Below are 17,440 nucleotides of genomic sequence, written 5' to 3' on the forward strand. Positions count from 1 at the left end.
TCAGTCCTCCAAGCTTGGCTTGATTATGTGAATAATATATACATTCAAAAATACTCTCCTTTTGGTAAAAGACAGTCAGAATTCAGTTTACGTTACTTGCAAGCACCGCATTCTAATTTATACCATCATCATCATTATCATCAATATCATTGCCAAAGTGTTTTCAAAGGCTTATGGCTAACACTCGGGCCCACATCTTCATGGGTCCTCACGATGAATGGCTCCAAGAAGAACTCACTCTCTAAAAGGCCCTACATGTGAAAATGATGGGATGTGAGTTTCCCCTAGTGCACCATTCCAGGTTCCCATCCCTCCCCTCTCTCTGGCTAGGACTCTGCCTCACCTGCTGGGATGAAGAGGGATGGGGCAATGTGCAAACAGGACTTGTGGGAACCCAAGGTGGCTCTCCTTATTTTCAGGTCAAAGAACTGCTCACCCTTCCCCAAAACCCCAGCATGCCAGATGCATTTTGTTTTTGTTTTTGTGGTTTCAGTCCTGGTTAATATTGCTCCAAATGTCACATTCTTGGTGGCAGATCAACAAGGCAGTATGTCATGGGCATTTTGGAGTCACCTGGTGTTATGGTCTGAATGCATGTCCCCTAAATCCATGTGTCAAAATCCTCACCCTCAATGGGATGATATTCGGAGGTGGGACCTTTGGGGGGTGATTAGGTTGTGAGGATGCAGTCCTTGTGATGAGGTTAGTGCTATCACAAGAGGAGACAAGGGAGACAAGGGAGAGCTTGCTTTTCTCCCTTCACCATGTGAGGACACGACAAGAAGACGGCCGTCTGCAAACCAAGAAGTAGGTGCTCAACACACACCGGGTCTGCCGGCACCTTGATCTCAGACTTCCAGCCTCCAGAACTGTAAGAAACAAATGTTTGTCATTCAAGCCACCCGGTCTATGGTAATTTATTACAGAAGCACCAACTGAATAAGACACAAAGACTTAGGTTCAAATCTCGGGCTTGCTGTTCAACAGCTGGGTGACCTTAAGTAAGCTGCTCAACTTCTCTGCATCTTAAGGTTTCTTTTTTGCTTTTTACTCTAAAAACAGGTGCAGTGGTAACGATAATCTCATAAAGTGTTTGTGAGGATTAACTGTGATGATAATGCAAAGGGTTCAGCCAGTGCCTGGCATTTAATAAGGGCTCCATGAATGTGGTAGTAATAGTCATACTTTTCTTCTCTTGTATCTAAATGAAGACGAGATCAAGAGGTCACTTTGGTCTGTCCTTTCTAGCTTGAGGCCAGATAGTGAGAAGGTCACCATGGCTCTGAATTTGTACCCAGGACATCAGGAACAGCCTAATCCAAATGGGGCCTTTCACTGTTGGTTGGCTAATGCTTCTCCCTCCCACTAGGTCACAGGAGAATCTTTTATTAGGTTGGTGCAAAAGTAATTGTAGTTTTGGCCATTACATTTTTTTTTTAAATGGCAAAACCACAATTGCTTTTTCACCAACCTAATATGAACAAACAATGAGGCTTATACCTCCTATTCCTCCTGATAAAAATCCCTACTGCCTGTTTTTTTTTTCTTTTACTTTAAGATAACAATCATTGATGACTTTCTACATGCCAGGGACTGTGTTGAGCAACTTCGCAGTCATCCCCCCTTATCCATAGGGGGTATGTTCCAAGACCCCCCGTGAATGCCTGAAACAGGGGGTAGTACAGACCTATATATACTTTTTCAAGTTTGAGGTGCAACAGCAAAACTAGCATAAGTTTCTTTTGCCTTCTTCACCATTTCACAAACAGAAGAGTTGTTCTTACTGTGGCTTTTAGCCACCTCAGCGTACAATTTTTTTCTTTCCTTATGAAGTTGAGAACTTTCATTTTTTTTTACACAAAGGAAGCACTTTACAGCTTCTCTGTGGCATGTCCATATTGCCAGCAACACTACTCTTGCATGTTGGGGCCATTATTAATAAAATAAGAGTTGTTTGAACACAAGCTCTGCAATACAGCAAGTGTTGATCTGATCACTGAGATACCTCCTAAGTGACTAATGGGTGGGGAGCGCTGGCAGGGTGAAAACACTAGACAGAGGAATGAATCCCCCCTGTGCAGGGCAGGGTGGAAGGGAGCAGGATGGAGTGAGATTTTATTATGCTCCTCAGAACAGAGTGCAATTTAAAACTTATACATTGTTTGTTTCTGGAATGTTCCACTTAATATTTTCAGACCACGGTAGACTTCAGATACCTGAAACCACTGAAAGTGAAACTGTGAATAACGGGGACAACTGTACTTGGATATACCAATCCAATCCTTATAATGATTCCATGAAGTAGGTGTATTCTCATCGCAATTTTTAGATAACATAACAGACTTACAAAGTTAACTTGTCCAAAGTCACACACCTAGGACATAGTGTAGTTGAGCAAAATTTTTAATCTGAACTTGTTCAACTTCAGTTTTTAAAAAGTAGCAATTATGCAGTGGTTAATTTCTTTTTGAAGTCAGCTTTCTGGGTTCAAGTCACAGTTCTGCCACTGATGAGCTATGAGATCTTGGGGATTTTACTTGATTTTTTCCTAGTGCCTTAGAACCGTCATTTGTAAAGTGGAGAGGATAATGATTTTTTTTTTTTTTTTTGAGATGGAATCTTGCTCTGACACCCAGGCTGGAGTGCAGTGGCACAATCTCGGCTCACTGCAGTCTTCTCCTTTCAGGTTCAAGCGATTCTCCCACCTCAGCCTCCCAAGTAGCTGGGATTACAGATGCCTGCCACCACTCCCAGCTAATTTTTGTATTTTTAATAGAGATGGAGTTTCACCATTTTGGCCAGTGTGGTCTCGAAATCCTGACCTTAAGGGATCTGCCTGTCTCGGCCCCTCAAAGTGCTGGGATTACAGGTATAAGCCACCACACCCGGCTGAGAGGATGATGATGAATAGCAGCTGTCTCATGGAGCGGTTACAATATTAAATAAGTTAATCTATATTAAGTACTTAGAGTTTACTTGGCTCTAGAAGGCACACAATAAGTTGTTATTCATATGGCTAATTATAGGGTGCTATAGTAATGATGGAAGAAAAACCAAAACATGAGCAGAAAGCATTAGGAAAGATGTTGTGATGCGGAGAAGGCTTTGGACTATGTAAAGTTTTATTTAAGCTTACTTCTTTCAGCTGGGCTTGAAGCAATACATCATTTCCTTATACAATGGTGGTAAAGTTTCAGCAGGTCACTAAATGATTTTGAAAGGCAACATGATCTTCCTGATCAGTAGATACCTGGGTGGTCCAAGCAGGCACTGATCACACACGTGCATTTCTTTCTACAGGGTTGGCTCCCTAGCATGGAGGGCCTGGGAAGAGGTCCACAGTGCAAGCCTGTGTAGGCCACATCCTCAGGCCCCTCTCCTCCACTGGTCCCCAGGCCAGGAAGGGAAAACTCATGACTTTCATGCTACCTCCCTCCTCTTTCCACAGGGTCAAGAAATAATTTTCAGAAAATGTTAAAATCTCATACAAACATACAATGAGCAGACATCAAAGTTTTATTTAACTCATTAATGAGATAACCAGCAGGATGGCAAAGCTGGTCTCAGAGAGGAGACGAGAAGCTGTTATATAAAATAGAGTGTCCTTTAAAAAATGATGGTAGAATTAGATTGCTAAATCAGATATAAAACTAAAGAACAGATTATGGTTCTATGGAGCAATGTACTTATCATCTGGGTTTAGGCTCTATCCTGGTCAGAAATTATTTGCATCTCTATGGGATAAAAGTAACAGGCACTCCATCACCCTCAGCAAACTAACAAAGGAACAGATAACAAAACACCACATGTTCTCACTTATGAGTGGGAGCTGAACAAGGAGAACACATGGACACAGGGAGGTAATGACACACACTGGGGCCTGCCGGGAGGCAGGGTTGTGGGAGAGAGAGGATTAGGAAAAATAGTTAATGCATGCTGGGCTTAATACCTAGGTGACGGGTTGATAGGTGCAGCAAACCACCATGGCACACTTTTACCTATGTAACAAACCCACACATCCTGCACATGTACCCTGGAACTTAAATATAAAAATTAAAAAAAATTGAAAAGTAATTGGCACTCTATTAGTTTTCTCCAAGTTAATATCTACCTTTAAAGAACTGGGCCAATATATAAGTTGCACAGCAAGCAAAGTCACATTTTCTCGAGAGTCAGGTTTTCCTTATGTGGGCTTTTAGACAATGTTCTGGCATTGTTTACACTATACTAAAAACACTACACATGTATTTTTTGCCTTGGTTCCAAATTTTGGTTAATTTTTTCATAACAATTACCAGGGTAGAGATTGCTAAGTGACCAGGAAACTCTTTTCCACCAAGCCTAGATATGGCCTCCGACTCTTTCAGCATTGTGCACCACCCAGCCACCAGCAGTTGATGACAATTTGTGTGAGAAAGGAAACTGATTTGCCATCCAGCTCTTGATGACAACAGGGTTTAGATGTTCCAGACAGCTTCTTTCATGGCTGGCCGAGGCTATTTCTGATGACTCGCTCAGAGCTCCAACTTAGCCACCAGGAAAGACCAAGAGAAGCATCAGTTCTCACTGAAGAGTGGTGACAGGTCAAAGGAAGCTCTCTCTTTTCTATCCTAGATGGAAGTTCACTTTCTCTTTCTAAGTCAGGATTTCATAAATAAACTGCATGGTTTCAGAGCCCTTTATCTCACATGCTGATGGGTTAATTAAGGTGTAGAGGGTTGACGTTAAATGGGTGAGGAGCTTGGAAGGTGTATTGGTCATGCTGCTAATAAAAACATACCTGAGACTGAGTAATTCATAAAGTAAAAAGGGTTAATGAACTCACAGTTCCACATGGCTGGGGAGGCCTCACAGTCATGGCAGAAGATGAAGGAAGAGCAAAGGGATGTCTTACATGGCGACAGGCAAGAAGAGAGAATGAAATCCAAGCAAAAGGGGAAACCCCTGATAAAACCATCAGATCTTGTGAAACTTATTCACTACCATGAGAACAGTATGAGGGAAACTACCACTATGATTCAATTATGCCCCACTGGGTCTTTCCCACAACACGTGGGAATTATGGGAGCTACAATTCCAGATGAGGTTTGGGTGGAGACACAGCCAAACCATATCAGGAGATGCAAGATTTATTCTTAGTTACATTGGGTGCTGCTAGTGACCTTGTAGAGATGTATGGTTTATTTACCCAGTAAATGGGACTGTTATTGAAGAAAAATGGGAAGATTGGGACTCAGGAGGAGAAGAAATCATCCTCCATTCATTCCAAGGCATCCATTGGCACCTACTATGTACCAAGCTTTACTGAAATCTACTGGGAGGTGTCAGAAAGTCTTTCCTCCTGAGAAGGATCATGAAACCTCCTGGTACTAAGTGTAACAAATTTCCAAAGTCTGTGTGCCCCTTCCAATAAAGGCATGTTCATCTGCAGGAAGGGAGAAGATATAAGTGGTGTGTAAATGCCTTTTGTGGAGATGTTATTTCTTATAATAATGCATTGTTGAAATTGTCAAATTTTCCTGTTTGAAAATTACTGTCAGCATTTATATGTTTTGAAAAATTGGAGAAAAGATGCCTCATCAGTGTTTCAAATAAGGTAAAAGTACACTAATTCAGTGTCATCATGAATCTTTTCTTTCTATCCTGATTGAAATGATAAAAGGGACAGAACATTCTCCCTCTCAGGACAGCTGTGAAAGGGCGGTTGAAGAAAAGCACAAGGAGGCAGAGCCAGTAACACCTGGCATCATAATTGCTGTGCGGTAAAAGGAGAGTGCAACATCCTGACCCATCTCTATATCATTGTGTCCTGTGACTTCTGCTTCATTGTAATTGAGAGTGAGATTCCTGGCTTGCTGAAAGATGGAAGGCAGCCCCACTTTGGTAAATCATAAAGCAGCAGCACTGGGTGAGAAGCTGGAGAAGGTCAGAACAGAGACAACACCACCCCCGTTCCCAGAACTCACTTTGTACTGAACAGGAATGCACTTTCCTCAAACTTCTGAGGGTCAATGTCCACCACGAAAGTGAAAACAAGCGAGGGTCCCCAAGAGAAACATCCCAAGATTGCAGGTAAAAATATTTTTAAAAAGATATACCGTGCTAAAGCTAATTTTTTAAAAAGTTGGTGTAGCTAGACTCATACCAGCCAAAACAGACGCTAAGGGATGAAGCTTTTCATAACTTCACTATTTCGTACATGATACATCCCACTTACCCCAGCGGGAGCTCTAGTGTTTCTGCCCTGCGACTCCTGGCTGCTCAGCCAAAGGCCAAGCCAAGTCCTAGTCATCCCCTCTACCCACCTGGCCCACACTGTTATAAAGGAAGGGAGTTCTGCTTTAACCCCAAGCATTCATATACATTTTTTAAAAAGAAAAACCTAATTCATGTTCACACCTGTAATCCCACCGCTTTGGGAGGCCAAGGTGGGTGGATCACCTGAGGTCAGGAGTTTGAAGCCAGCCTGACGAACATGGTAAAACCCCGTCTCTACTAAAAATACTAAAATTAGCCAGGCGTGGTGGTAGGCGCCTGTAATCCCAGCTACATGGGAGGCTGAGGCAGGGGAATTGCTTGAACTCAGGAGGTGGAGGTTGCAGTGAGCCGAGATTGAGCCACTGAACTCCAGCCTGGGTGACAGAGCGAGACTCCATCTCAAATAAATAAATAAATAAATAAATGTCAGGATAGTAGTTACTTTGGGTGGAGGGGAATCTTCACTAGATGCGGACTTGAGGGGGCCTCAGGAAGGCTGGCCATGTTCTGTTTTTGTTTTAAGTGCAGACGTTGGTTACACAAGCATGCTCGCCTTGTGAAAATTCATTGAGGCTTACACTATGATTTGTACTTCAATAAAAAGTTTATAAAGGAGGGAATCATTGAGCATAGAACTTCATGGAATTTAAAACTTCCAGGTCGCTGTGCTGACATGATAGCAATAGTATAAGGTCTGTGTCTCCAATGGAGATTTTGACTTAGTTCTCTAATATAAACAAGTGCTGAGTTCAGATAACACCAGCCCCCTCGGGTTTGGCCACCCAGTAACATGGGTACTCCTAAATTATAAAGACTTTTCAGACACTGGGGTTGGGAATGGGGAGGGGAAGAGAGAAGAGTGGACGGAAAATGAATGTCTCAAACTACAACTGTGTTTCCAACTTTGGAAGACTGCCTTAAGTACTCCTAATACCATTTACAGGGCACGTGCCATGTGCTGCCTGCAAAGCTCTGTGCTCAGTAATTCCATGGGCTGCTCTGGGAAATAGGCAGTGTCCTCCAAAAAGTTATTGAGCATTTTACATGCTTCTTTATTTTTGTACTAACTCAACCAAATCTAGGGTATATTTTACCCTTTACAGCATATGTCATTCAGCACCAGCCACATTTGAAATGTCTCATGGCTACATGCAGCTGATGGTTACTTTATACTCCCTGAGAGTATTCTACAATCCCTGATTATAATGCTATAATCCCTGAGAGTAAAGGACTGCATCTCACACCAAGAGAACCAAGTGTGCTCAGACCCATGCTGACATGCCTTTGACTGGTTGCTGCAAGCATCCACACACAGCTGCTGGATTCCTCACTGTGTGGAAAGCACCTTCTTTCCAGAGTTGCATGGATGAAACGATACTCAAAAGGCTCTGGGCCCTGTAGACAATTGTCATAACCTGTGACTCACCTGTATGAATGGCCATCTACTCAGATTGCCTCATGGCAATGAGAAAGTAGAGAATGAGTCCAGGTGTCACACGCACAGGTACATTTCAAGATGCAAGACTGAAAAAGGTTCTGAAACAGGATGTGGTACTGAAAAATAACTGATAATGATAAAGACCCATGAGCACTTCTGCTGGGCCCTGTCCAACCTGTTTTTCATGTATTAACTCATTCACTCATCAGGATACAAACTAACACAAATTATAAAGTGAATACTCTTATTAGCTCCATTTCTAAAAGTTAACGTATTTATTCTGAAATCAGTGCAGATTGCATGCAGTTATGAAATGTAATACAGAGAGATCCCTTGTGCCCATGACGCAGTTTCCCCTGATGGTAATATCTTGCAAAACTCTAGCACAGTCTCACATCCAGGAAATTGCCACTGATAAAGTCAAGATGCAGAACTTTTCCATCACTACAAGCATCCCTCATGGTACCCTTTTATAGTCATACCAACCACATTTCTGTGTCCCCAACCCTGGCAACCACTAATCTGTCCTCCAGTTTTCAAATTGTGTCAATTCTGGAATATTATATTAATGGAATCGATTGAGCACGTGAGCTTATGGGACTGGCAGTTCTCACTCAGCATGATTCCTTCGAGATTCATCCAATTTGTTGCATCAGTCCCATTTTATGGAGAGGAAAATTGAGGCACAAAAAGATTGTGTATCTTGCCTTAGATCACATAATTAGCAAGTGGGGAAGTTGAAATTTGAGCCTAAGAGATCTCCGGAGCCGGAACCATGCTCTTAGCAACTCTGTTATTCTGCCTCTTTGCAACGGTTTCTATTTCTTACCATTGGTAACTGTCAAAAACAAAACAAAACAAAACAAAAAAACAAACAAACAAAAAACAAATACAAAAACAAAAGCAAAAGAAGTGTTAAAGCTACTAGTTTTGAAGACACTCTGTTAATGTCCCGGGGCTGCTGTAATAAAGCACCACAGACTTGGTGGTTTAAAACAACAGAAATTTATTTTTGAAGGTTAGAAGTCTGAAATCAAGGTGTCTGCAGGGCCATGCCATCTAAAGTCTCTAGGGCGGGATCCTTGCTTGCCATCCAGCTGCAGTGGACGCTGGCCATCCTTGATGTTCCCGGACTTGTGGTAGCATCACTCCAATCTCCACCTCCCTTTCCTTCCTTCCTTCCTTCCTTCCTTCCTTCCTTCCTTCCTTCCTTCCTTCCTTCCCTCCCTCCCTCCCTCCTTCCTTCCTTCCTTCCTTCCCTCCCTCCCTCCCTTCCTCTCTCTCTCTCTTTCTTTCCTTTCTCTCTTTCTTTCTGATGGAGTCTCACTCTGTCTCATAGGCTGGAGTGCAGTGGCGCAATCTCAGCCCACTGCAGCCTCCGCCTCCCAGGTTCAAGTGATTCTCTGCCTCAGACTACTGAGTAGCTGGGGTTACAGCCATGTGTGATGATGCCTGGCTAATTTTTGTATTTTTAGTAGAGATGGGGTTTTGTCATGTTTGCCAGGATCATCTTGAACTCTTGGCCTCAGGTGATCAGCTGGCCTCAGCTTCCCAAAGACCTGGGATCACAGGTGTGGGCCTCTGCACTAGGCCTCCACCTCTGATTTCACTTCATATCCTTCCCTCTGTGTCTGTGTGTCTTCATGTCCAGATTTCCCCTTTCTGTGTCCAGTCACTGGATTAACACCCACCCTACTCCTGTATGCCCTTGTTTTAACTTAATTATATCTGCAAAGACGCTATTTCCAAATAAGGTCACACCCACAGGATCTGGGTCCATGTGCATTTGTGTGGGGACTCTTCCTCAAACGCCAAACAGCTTTGTCTTAAGAGAGCACTTCTGACCAGTACTCAGCAGATCTTCCTAAATAGAGAAAAAAGTCTGGCCTTTGGTGATAGATTTAGGTCCAGATCTGGCTGAGCTATGTATTAATTGTGGGTTGTAGGCAAATAATGTTTGCAAAACCTTTTCATCTACAATAGATAAAGGATTGAGTGAGAAAATATATTGAAAGCACCCATTCAGAGTGCCTAGTACGTAACAGGCACTTAATCAATGTAATTTTCTTTTCCTGCTGACTAGGTTGTCAACGGACACACCATTACTTCCTAACAAACACATAACAAGAAGCCTCGTCTGCTCACAGGTCTGTGGGGTTATGTGGCTAGGTGGCTCTGTTGATCTTGACTGGGCTCACTCGCATATAGGGGGTAGACTGGTTGTTGACTGAGGCAGGTTGGCCTCAGCAGGACCAACTGGGATGGCTCAGTTCTGCTTCTAATAGCTCTTACTCTCCAGAAGTCCAGCCTGGGCATTAGGTCATGGTAATGACAGAGGCATGAGGGACAACCAGTGGATGCACACAAGGCCCTGTGGGGTCTGGGCTCAGAGCTGGCACCCCGCTATGATCAACATATTCTATTGTCCAAAGCAAGTCAAGAGACACTCTGCCTCTTCAGTGACAGGAGCTGCAAAGTCACATGGCAAAGGGCATGTATGCAGTGAAAGATATATAACTGGGGCCACTAACGCAATCAGTCTACCATGCCTGCAGATTCTTTAGTAGGTTGACATTCCTACGGCTGAGAGGATGAAATTTCTGAATGGGCACTTTGCCGAGTGAGTGACCACATCGTCCCATAGCTTCCCAACATTATGACAGTAACCTCCTTGGAGATAGTACCTAGGTTTAGGGAATCAAGACTATTTCTGTAAGCCCTTCCATGTTTCCCAAGGCCCACCTAGTTTGGGAGGTCATCCTACCTGTGGCCCCAGGCTAAGTTTACTTGGCCTGAATGAGAATGAAATAAAGGAAAGTGAAGACTTGATGGTATTGTAGAGTTGAAGGTGTGGAGATTAGTTAGTAGTCCAAGCATCTGCCAGTGAGAAGGCCCACATGACCAATAAGTTGATTTGAAATTTTATTTTATTATATTTTTTATTTGGATAGTTTTTGGGGAACAGGTGGTGTTTGGTTATAAGGATAAGTTCTCCAGTGGTGATTTCTGAGATTTCGGCGCACCCATTATTCAACGTGTAATATTTTATTCCTCTCCCCCCTCCCACCTTTTCCCCTGAGTCCCTAAAGTCCAGGGGAAAGGTGAGAGGAGGGTGAGGAATAAAATATTACACATTGGGTAATGGGTGTATCATTCTTATGCCTTTGTGTCCTCATAGCTTAGCTCCCACTTATAAGTGAGAACATACAATGTTTGGTTTTCCCTTCCTGAGTTACTTCATTTAGAATAATGGTCTCCAGCTCCATCCAGGTTGCTGCAAATGCCATTATTTTGTTTCTTTTTATGGCTGAGTAGTATTCCATAGTGTGTGTGTATATATATGTATATGTATGTATATATACACATATTATGTGATATATATACACACACACTATATATACACATATATATACACACACTATATATATACACACAGTATGTGATATGCATATACACACACTATATATACATATATACACATTATATGTCATATATATGATATGTACACACTATGTAATTTATATATACACACATACTGTGTGACATATATACATATATGTGTGTATATATACGTATATACACATATATACGTATATATACACACATATATATGCATCTAGTTAATTGCTGTGACCATCCCCCTGACCTTCCCAGCATAGCAACTAGCACATAGTAGGTTCTGTAAAATTTCAAATCAAATAAGTCGTTGTATGAAAAAGACACTTGCACACGCATGTTTATAGCAGCACAATTCACAATTACAAAAATATAGAACCAGCCCAAATGCCCATCGATCGAGTGGATAAAGAAAATGTGATATATATATATATATATGCATATATATGTGTATATATGTATTTACATATATGTATACATATATATATCACATTTGGCTATATGTTTTTAAACTTGAGAAGTACTCTGCACTTTTTTAGTTCTCCATTGTGAGCAGGCATTTTTAGAATTAGAAACAACGCTATCCAGGCCTGTAATACAAGTGCACAATGTGATCAAAGGTTTAGAGAGAAGGCCATGTGACTGTAGTGTAGTGAGGGAGAGGGAGAGCTTGTAGATGGGGAGACAGGCCAGGATCACACAGGGTTGGGATAAGGAGTTTGGAGCATCTTTTCAATGTAATGGAAACCCACAGAAATATTTTAAGCAGGGAAATGGCATGATCAATTTCCAGATTTATAAAGCACAGTAATTTGGCATTTACTGCTGGCTTTCTCATTCTCTTTAATTATCCAGCTTCTGAGAATTCCTAATTTTACTTTCATATACATATGTCTGTTTCCACAGCCTCCAAGCATTTACATTTCAAGAATGCTTTCCACAATATAAATAACAGTTTCCACTATTAGTCTTCAGACAGTAAGAAATAAAGTCAAAGCACTGGCTTCACCCTGGGTTATAAATTGCATGACTCATAGGAAGCAAAAATGTAATTTGCATTCGATTTGGCCAAGTTTTTGTGAAATTAAAATGTATCAAGTAATTATTCAAGAAATGCATTACAAGAAAAAAAAGAGAGATGGAGCAGAGATACACAGATTAAAAGAGAATTAAAAGAAACATCAACCAGCCACAATGTAGAGAACTTGTTTGGATCATGATTTTTAAAAACTGTAAAAAAAAAAAAATAGATAAATAAATTGGATAATTTGAAAATTGGATACTTATTGGATATTTTATGATATTAAGAAATTGTTAATTACTTGAGATGTGATAATAATACTGCGATTTTTATTTAAGAGTCCTTATCTTTTATACATATATGGTGAAATATTTTCAGATAAAACTGTATGACATCTGTGATTTTATTTAAAATAATATAGAGTGGGATATGTGGGTGGAGGTAGAAATGTAACAAGATGACTATGAGTAGATAATTTTTGAAGCCTAGAAGATGGATATATGGAAATTTATGATACTAGTAGTTTTTCTACTATTGTATAGGGTTAAAATTTTCAAAGATAATTTTAAAAAAAGCAATTTTAAAGCATTCAGTAAGAAAACATGAATTTACTTAATATGAACTTCCAGATAAAAATGTCCGTAATATTTCTCCTTTGCAAAGATTCTCTTCTTGATTTATACATTAATAATCTATCCCCATTTATCCATCCATTTATTTCATCCATCTGTCCATGCTATTATCAATCTATTAATCTGCCTGTCTATCCATTATTACATTACCAATAACTATTATTCAAATGTCTGGCTCAGAGTTGCTGTCTTGATTTGAGATCCCCCAGTAGACCTTGAGATGAGGATTCATGTGCCAGCAGTTCCTCTGGTGGTGTAGGAGAAATTTGGAAGGGAGTAAAGAGAAGAGAAAGCAGTCTTACAAGCTGTCTTATCAAGCAGGCCAGCACTGAGGGCAACTGCAGCTTAATCACTAGGAAAATCCTATGAAAGGGTGTTAAACACACATCTCCGAATTTCTCCACCTGATGGGATGTTTTGATATCAGTTGGGTTGGTAATTGCTTGAGGGCTATTCCCAGAAAAAGTTAAGTCTCTGGCCACCTATGAGTTGGTGGATCAGGTATTCAGAGAGGGTACAACAGGGATGAGAACCTCTTTGCTCCTTCTGATGGCTCTTTCCTCCTTTCTTTCTTTCTTTCTGCTTCTTTCTGTTATTACCTCTCTCCCCCTCCCTTTCTTCTTTTCTTTCTTCCTGTCTTCTTCCCTTTGCATTCATTTCTTTATTTTTCTGTTTGGTCTTCAGTAAGAAAATAAAGAGTAAACTAGGCAACATTGGATTCTTTAAGAGTAATTGAAGATAGATAAATTAGAATTTTACAGCAAAGATAGCACTGTTGAAGTTGTCAGTATAAAAATAAAGTCACATGGCCAGGTGCTGCCGCTCACGCCTGTAATCCTAGCACTTTGGGAGGGTGAGGCAGGAGGATTGCTTGAACTCAGGATTTCTAGGCCAGCCTGGTCAATATGGTGAAAACCTATCTCTACTAAAAATACAAAACTTATCTGGGCGTGGTGGTGTGCACCTGTAATTCTAACTACTCTGGAGGCTAAGATGGGAGAATCACTTGAACCGGTGAAGCGGACGGTTGCAGTGAGCCAAGACTGGGCCACTGAACTCAAGCCTGAGTGACAGAGCAACACCCTGTCTCAAAAAATGAAACAAAACAAAATAAATTAATAAACATAAAGTCACTTGTGCTAAGAAACAAAAAAACTGACAAATGGAGCCTTAAAAGGCCATGAAGGGAGGTTCTCATGGATAAATGCCTGATAAAAACAATCACAAAACACTTTGCAAAGCCACAATCTTTCACAAAGGCCATTGCAACCTTACAACAACAAAAACAACAACAACAAAACCAAAACAACAACAACAAAAAAAAAACCCAAAACCTGCTGTGAGGACATCTGCCCAGCAACTACCTGTCCAGTCCTGAACTGGCACCACCCTTGTTATTGATCCTTTTAGCCAAGGATTATTATCTCAAAAGAATTATGTAATCCTCTTGATTTTTCCTTTAAAAACGTCTGTCTTCCTTTTCCTCCCTGAATATGCACATATTAGGTTGGTGCAAAAGTAATTGCAGTTTTTGCCACTGCTTTTCATTAGTTTTGCACCAACTTAATAGTTTACTATGGCATATACGTTCCCATTGCAATTCCCTGTTTCCAAATAAATATAATTTTATTTTAGAGAGACTCTCTCTGTTAGTGATTTAGGTTGACATAAATGGTGTTGGAAGGGGAACCTGAAGAAATATCGCTATCAGGAGGAATTGGCAATTCGTGGAGTTAGTGTTCAGTAGTCACTTGAGTCCTTGGAGCTCCACTTCCATGGTTTGCCTTTTATGGCTGGCCTTTCTTGCCCTGGTGAGTCTTCTTTCATACCAAGCCTCCCTCTTTTTGGTAGAGGTGTTTGGCTTCATTTTGGATTTGCTTTGGTGATAAGACTGCCTTAATAAAGGACCTTAAAACACTCCTGGGATGATAAAAGACTTTTTGTCTTTTCTGGCATAAAGATAAGTGCCCTTCTGGTTTGAGTACTCTGGTTTCTATAGAATTTACATCTGTCTGCAAGGCATGTCTTCTGTGGTAAATTTACTTTTGGTTATTTTTATGTTCCTAAAGAGTGCTTGGGCCTTGAGTGAACATCAGCCGTAGCCAGTAAGTACTTGCTGCAGGCCTGGGGTAGTGCTGGCAATGGGGAGGCACTCCCTCTGCTTAAAGAAAGGGGAGGGAAGAGTGGGAAGCGCTTTGTCTTGAGGCTTGGGTGACAGCTCAGCTACACTAGAATAGAGCACCAGGTAGATTCCTAAGGTTCTTGACTTCAGGCCCTGGCTCTTGTACAGAATTTCTGGATCTACCCAGGACTAGGGGAACAGCTTCTACAATTGATTCGGCAGGAATCAAACCTGAGTTTGTCTACAGCGGATTCGGAGGAGACAAGGCCTTCCGTGATGCTGAGTGACAGCATCTCCCAAAGTTAAAAATACCAAATGCATGACAGTGCTCCTGTGATTGGTTAACAGGGTGGTAGTCACTAATCCATTGAAACGTCTTATTTAAGGGGAACATGTGGGCAATCTTAATGTTATGGCTCTGAAACAAGAACCACGTGCCAGCTATAGTTTCAGAACAGTCACCCCCCAAGTGTTATAGGCCTGGAGCGAGGAGTAGTACTCCTGAGCGGGATGATGATTTCTCGGAGGTTGGTAGATTAAGTGACCAAAATTTGGTAAGGGATATCCATGTTGGTGAGGGATTTCTTGACTGAGTTGTGCTATCTCTGATGAATGAATGTATGTACTATGTAATATTAAGGATTTTTAGTATGGGTCAATATTCGTATGGATTAGGTTTTGTTGTACGGTTCAAAATAGTAGATGTGCAATAATTGGCTAAGGGATTGTTAACATGTGCTTATATGTATGTGGACTAGATTTATAATGTACTCTCATATATGAATGTACTACGTACAAATAAGCCATTATAGTACTATATATTATCCATGGGGACTAACAGTAATGCATGAAGTACATAAAAGCACTAACGTATTAGTGCTAGTTGATTAGGACTGGCATGGTAGTTGAAGTGTGTGCTGAGAAAAGTTCAGGGAATAGTTTAATTAGAATTTCAGCTTTGGGTGTGGACAGTGAAACGGGAATGCTTTTTCCCTGAGTGTCCTGGGGAGGGAATTCTCCATTTCTGGTTTACAAGACCAGAGTATTGAATTATACTACAAGGGCATTTTCATTTAAGTAGTTTATTTTCAGTTAAGGTAGTGAGTGGTATGAGTGTGAGGATGGTAGAGAAGTACATAATAGATGCTGTGTTTCCAATGGCAATAAAAGGGCATTCGACTGGCTGCCCTCCGATTCACGTGAGTGTAAACAGGTCAGCGACTAACATTCAGAAGTGGCATTAACTGAATGGCTGAATACTATGCTTGGATGTTTAGACATGTGAAGAATGGGAATAACTGCTAGAATGAGAATGGAGAATACAAGGGCCAGTACGTCTCCCAGTTTGTTAGGGATGGATCATAAGATTGCGTATGCAAACACAAAGTATCACTCTGGCTTAATGTGTGGTGGGGTGTTGAGGGGGTTGGCTAAAGTGTAATTATCTGGGTCGTTCAGAAGGTCAGGCAAAAATAGTGCTAGAGTTATTAGAAAGAGGAAGAGAAAAATGAAAACTAGATTATCTTTGGTTGTATAGTAGGGATGGAAAGTCATTTTGTCAGGGTCTGATGAAACCCCTGAAGGATTATTAGATCCTGTTTTATGAAAAAATAAAAGGCGAATAGTTGCTAGAGCTGTAATGATGAAGGGTAAGATGAAATGGAAGGCAAAAATCGTGTAAGGGTGGCTTGGTCAACTGAGAATCTGCCTCAGATTCATTGTATAAGGTCAGTTCCAATATATGGGATGGCTGATGGTAGATTTGTAATTACTGCAGCGCCTCAGAATAATATTTGGCCTCATGGGAGAACACAGCCTATAAATGCTGTTGCTATAGTTGTGAATAGGAGGATAATGCCAATATGTCAGGTTCCTAGGAATATAAATGATCCGTAGTATAAGCCTCGGCCAATGTGTAAGAAGAGGCAGATGAAAAATATTGAAGGGCCATTAGCATGAAAATAGCGGACCATCCAGCAGGAGTTTACATCTCGGCTGATATGGGCAACTGAAGAGAAGGCAGTTGAGGTGTCTGATGTATAGTGCGTGGCCAAAAGTAATCCCGTAATGATCTGGAGAATTAGGCAGGTACCAAGAAGTGAGCCAAAGTTTCATCATGTAGAAATGTTAGAGAGTGTGGGAAGATCAATAAATGAGTAATTAATAATTTTTGTTAACGGGTGTGTTTTGCTGGTGTTGGTCATTAGTGTTCTTATAGTTGAAGTACAACGATGAGTTTTCATGTCATTAGTCACGGTTATAGTCCATATAGGAATAATGGCATATGCATTATTTTTATTGAGTGTACTTTTGATTACAGGGTTTGTAGGTTTTTCTTCAAAACCTTCTCCTGTTTATGGAGGTCTAGGGTTAATTATTAGTGGTGCTGTGGGTTGCGGTATTGTGTTGAATTTTGGCGGAGATTTCGTGGGGTTAATAGTTTTTATTTATTTATTTATTTGGGCAGTATGATGGTTGTTTTTGGTTATACTGCGGCGATGGCTATTGGCGAATACCCTGAAATATGAGAGTCAAATATTGACATTTGAGGGGCCTTATTATTAGGGTTATTA

The sequence above is a fragment of the Pan troglodytes genome, chromosome 18 (assembly GCF_028858775.2).
Source record: "Pan troglodytes isolate AG18354 chromosome 18, NHGRI_mPanTro3-v2.0_pri, whole genome shotgun sequence".
NCBI lineage: Eukaryota > Metazoa > Chordata > Mammalia > Primates > Hominidae > Pan > Pan troglodytes.